The 5,423-nt window shown below is 43.7% G+C and overlaps 1 protein-coding gene across 1 annotated transcript in view; it reads right to left on the bottom strand.

Annotated features, from left to right (window-relative positions):
- Positions 1-4,755, bottom strand: part of LOC106808950 (ABC transporter G family member 21-like) — a 30,384-nt gene extending 25,629 nt beyond the window's left edge. The window contains exon 1 of the mRNA XM_014811877.1: positions 4,582-4,755. The gene's annotated coding sequence lies outside the window, so the exon portion shown is untranslated. The remainder of the gene's footprint in view (positions 1-4,581) is intronic.
- Between the last annotated feature and the right edge of the window lie 668 nt (positions 4,756-5,423).

Below are 5,423 nucleotides of genomic sequence, written 5' to 3'. Positions count from 1 at the left end.
CACACACACACACACACACACACACACACACACACACACCTTATTATATATATATATACTGTTAGTCGTGCTTCAATATACTCAAAATTCACAGAAACCATAGCTAAGACATGTGTTTATATGTATCTAGAATTTTAGAAATGTAACTCTATAATTGTTCGCGAGATATTAGAGTTAGTACACGAGTTAGCCGGCAAACCGAGCTCACCGATCTCCAGGAAGGTGAACTCATCCCACGAGCCGAGCTCACCGATCTCCAGACGCGTCAACTCGCCACACGGACCGAGTTGGCTGGTGGGTCGAGTTGACACGTGGGCATGGCGAGCCAATCAATCCGCCCATCACCCTCAATCCGCCACTGCGGGGTATAGCTTTGAACGACCTTTCAATAACCATGCATAGCACAGCACAGTATTACATGCGTTATTGAACCCACAATGTCGGTTCAATGACCATGCATAGCACAGCACAGTAGTAACATTGAACATACGTCTTTTCAACTATGCCACTAACTTTTCCATTATCTCATCGTTGCCCCCGAATGCGTTACACGGTCACCGTACACACAATGGTGTGACATCGCGACATTCTGTGCTGGAATTATCAATAGATGACAAACTCGACTCCAAATGTCAAAGGCAAGCGAACGCGACCTCGGCGATGTAAGGTCGTTAAAAAGTTCCCCTAGCGACAGATAGAAAATTTTCCCCAACGACACAGACAGGCGCGGTGGAGGGGATTCCTTAGCTACCAGATGTATGAGGTAAGGGAGTTGCGCCACTATGTACACGCACAGGGCGAGAGAGTTGCACCGGCCGAGCACGTGGCGGACAGGGGGGGGGGGCGACGCTCGGACATATACTGGACCAAGGGAGTTGCATCACTCGTGCACGTGTTAAGCGAGGAAGTGACAACGGCTAGGCACCTGATCGAGGCACGTGAGAGGGAGGCACTGACAGGATCCTACGTCACCGCAGGGTCCTATATAAGCAGCCAAGATCCAACGGTAAAATCAGTCGGTCTTCGGACGGCCAAGAACGGACGAACGAACGAACGAACGTACGAACACGCTCAAGGGAGCGCACACACACCATCGGAGGGAGAGCCACCCACGAGCAGGACAACGCCCGAGAAGCTATATCTTATACTAAGGGAGGGACCCGGAGCTATTACTTATCCCGGACAGGGAGACACACTGCCAACCGACAAACTCGCGCCGATCTGCGGCGCACACGACGGGGAAAGACAGACGAGGAGCGGCGCCGGGGGCTACAATATTAACCCGTAGAATAGCTAAGAGTTAAGTTAAACGTGTAATAACCTAACGAGGTAACGTAAACGTGACATGAGTAATATATTTATATATATATATATATATAATGGATCTGATTGGTCATTGGTTAACACCATTGTCTATGAATAGATGGCAGCACAATACAGTCGTAACGGAGTTGATAAAAATTCAGGACAATAGGTATGAGGTTCACCCCTCTTACACTTATGGTCACAGGCGCATGAAACTTTGCTGAATTACAGTTGAAACAATAGCAACCCCACCCAAACTAGATTTCCCATCCCTGAATGATCACAACAGCTTCAAATCACTGGTGGAAAATTGGCTACCATGGGTTAGGACAGGCCATTCCGAGACCATCTGAAAATTTAATTGAACTTAATTTTTTTTAAAGAAATCTCATGTATATGAATTCCATTTTAGTGCTAATTTTTTACCATGATCCAAGACATTCATCAAACAATAAAATTGATTCAAAACATGGCAAGTCATTGAAGAATTCTGACCAAGGGTGGTCAGGACAGCAATTTGCCCCCTAATCTCAGAAACACCCAGTTGCCAAATGGTTAGAAACAAACGTCATCTGCACACCTATTACAAACCAGTACTGAACGTTTATCTAGGGTTCCGAGAGGGTAAAAATAAACGTTATTTATAAACTTTGTCGTAACCATGAACAAACGTTAGCCATGAACGTTGAACTAACCGTTATTTAACATTTTTATATGGTCAGAAACAAACGTTAGCTGCACACCTATTACAAACCAGTACTGAACGTTTATCTAGGGTTCCGAGGTGGTGAAAGTAAACGTTATTTATAAACTTTGTCTTAACCATGAACAAACGTTAGTCATGCATAAACTTGCACTAACAAATCTGCGTGGAATAAAAGTTATAACTCTAGGATACTATATTATTTATTTTTTTATCAAAAAGTCGTTACTAGATTTGTGGGAATTGGCGGCTATATATACTCGGCAGCCGCGTGTACATAAAAGGGGGAGGCGGAATTGGGGTAATGGAGATCGAGCTAGGTGAAGGAGGAGGAGGAGGAGGAGGAGGAGTGAGAGATATAGGGAAGGTCGAAAAGGGGGATGTGGAGCAGGAGGGGGAAGTGGAGAAGGTGGGTGGATGGGATGATAGAGGAGGCGGAAAAAGAAACTGGGGGAGGTAGATGCGGTGGGGGAAAGCTATAGGTAACCTAGCTTCCCCCATCCAATTCTCCCTCCCTCTGCTCCACCTCCCCCACCGCCACCATATGTCCTTAGATAGTCTTTATACAACGGATGGTTTTATTCATCGTATACGAATAACATTTACTGCACGTATCTCAAATATAGCGTATATATTTGGTCTGATTGGTCTGATTGGTCTGATTTGGTCTGCCAGCATCACATTTCAAGGGGAAAATTTGCCAAAAATAAATGCGTACTTAAATGCATTCATCACCTCTGTTACGCAAATTGTATGATAAGTAACCATAGAAACCAAACATCATAAATTGAGGAAGACAGGCATATTGACCTCTTGAATAAAACATATTATTTGCATCTTGCCCTTGCTCCATGTGGAACCAACAAGGTCAAACATGACAAAATTATCAACTCGGAATTACATGCATCAACTCCGTTACAAAATTGTAACGGAGTTGATGTATAGGCCCTTATAAAGGTATACAAAAAAGTAAAAAAGTAAAAAAGTGTAATAATCTTTGTGGTTTCAGGGCCACGGTGTAACAAATATTGGAAAAATTCCATAAATATGCCAAAGGGATAATAAAAAAAATACAGTCATTTAAAACTGCAATTTGCCCCCTAACCTCAGAATCACCCAAGTATAGTTTGTAATCGTAAGCCAACAATATGTGATATGCTCGCAAATTGCCATAGTGTGTCATATTGCCATTGTCCAGTACAACATTGATTTCGGAAGAAGTAAATAATATTATTTTACACGCGATATTAGCTGGCAAATCAATGCCTCGCCCTTCTGATAAGGATAATATATTTGCTCGATCGCTATTCTTGCTCGTATATAATTCATGAGCCTTTCAAGAACAGTAACGAGAACAATAATTATTGATCATGCACGCTAATTAACATGGTTTGTGATTAGGTACAGTGACTAAGCACTTACCCTCTAAATGCCCTTCAACCCTCTGCCTGGAATATGAGAACCCGTGTAGGGGGGAGCTGTTTATATTAACGTCCTTATACTATTGATGATCGACCCACAGACGGACAAATGCATTCGCTATTTTGATAGACTGCTGATAGCAGATCCCAGTCAAGCTATAAATATTGTCACCGGCTGTAATAACTAGAATGCTTAATTTTGGTACAGTACGCGTCTATAGCATGCTACGCACGTAATCGGAGTGCTGCTTCTGGTAGACACGCGGTGTGAAAATAGTATGACCTACTAGTACTTAGAGCACAGGAATTCCGGCCGTGCCCGAGGGATAAACTCGAACCCGCAGCACGACGAGCTAGCATGCATTAGTTATTGAGCTGTGTTGCAGGTACTGATGCCCACCGGCGCAAACTCTGAAAACTTAGACCTGAATTTCTGCGTTGGCTTCGTATACCGGTATACGTACATCTCGCGCCACACATTTATAAGCAAAAAAAAAACGCAGCCCACTTAAAAGCTCTCGTCCGATTTTGATCTGTCGCGAGTGCGAGACTTGTCTCCGTGACAAAAATAGTCGAAAAATCTCGTAGTCTGACAAGTGCGTTCCCGCGTATTTTGGGTTTGAGAACTTTATTAACTTTAATTTTAACTTTATTGTCTCCGCGTGTCTGTAACTCTTATATATATACACATATATATATATATTACCCTGAACACACTGACCATAAACACCCTGAACACCCTCACCATGAACACCCTGAACACACTGATCACCCTCACCATGAACACCCTGGACGCACTGACCACCCTCCCCATGAACACCCTGAACGCACTGCACCACCCTCACCATGAATACCTTGAACACTTCGACCCATCTACCCTCCCTAACCTGACCGCCATCACCCCCTCACCATAATCAACCTCATCCCCTCATTATTCCTACCATAATCATCTGGTATTAAACCACCCTCGTCCCCTAATACTGATCTCCTCATCCCGACCACAAAGACCAACTTAAACCCTTTAACCTGATCACCCTGACCCCCGATCTCTGACGACAATGATGTCCACACTGACTCGCCCTTAAATACCCTGACATCCACACCCTGACCACTCCGATTCAATCTAAGCCATCCTGGGTTGGACTAACTCACCCTGAGTGACTGCCGTAGCGTCAGGTTGTTAAAGAAAATGTCTTGCTGCATCACATACACGATCTTTCTCTTGAGAGACTTGTTAAACTCGTGTCCGTCCAGCCATATCGAGCCCTGCTCCCTCTGCAGGATCCTACCGGCAAGCACGTTGAGGAGTGTCGTCTTCCCCGAACCTACGCAGTACGTCAATGGGTTTATCGGAGTACAACTATAAGGATAAGGAGTGTGTAACATCACAGACAGACAGTCTATTACGTAACTCTCGCAACTATCGATAGTTCTACCAACGGAATCATAGACAGACCTTACGACACGTTATATCTTTTGCTTTCTCATATCGTGTTGTTGTGCAACCATACCACAGTATGTGTTAGAACAAGGAAAACATTCGTACATAAGTGGGTGATTCTGAGGTTAGGAGGCAAATTGCTGTCCTGACCACCCTTGGTCAGAATTCTTCAATGACTTGCCAGGTTTTGAATCAATTTTATTGTTTGATGAATGTCTTGGATGATGGTAAGAAATTAGCACTAAAATGGATTTCATATACATGAGATTTCTTTAAAAAAAATTAAGTTCAATGTTCAGATGGTCTCGGAATGGCCTGTCCTAACCCATGCATGGTAGCCAATTTTGCACCAATGATTTGAAGCTGTTGTCATCATTCAGGGATGGAAAATCGTTTGGGTGGGGTTGCTATTGTTTCAACTGTAATTCAGCAAAGTTTCATGCGCCTGTGACCATAAATGTAAGAGGGGTGAACCTCAGACCTATTGTCCTGAATTTTTATCAACTCCGTTAAGACTGTATTGTGCTGCCATCTATTCATAGACAATGGTGTT

The sequence above is a fragment of the Priapulus caudatus genome, unplaced genomic scaffold (assembly GCF_000485595.1).
Source record: "Priapulus caudatus unplaced genomic scaffold, Priapulus_caudatus-5.0.1 Scaffold317, whole genome shotgun sequence".
NCBI classification, from domain to species: domain Eukaryota; kingdom Metazoa; phylum Priapulida; class Priapulimorpha; order Priapulimorphida; family Priapulidae; genus Priapulus; species Priapulus caudatus.
The sequence above is the reverse complement of the archived record's forward strand: the minus strand, read 5'-3'. Positions and strand labels throughout refer to the sequence as shown.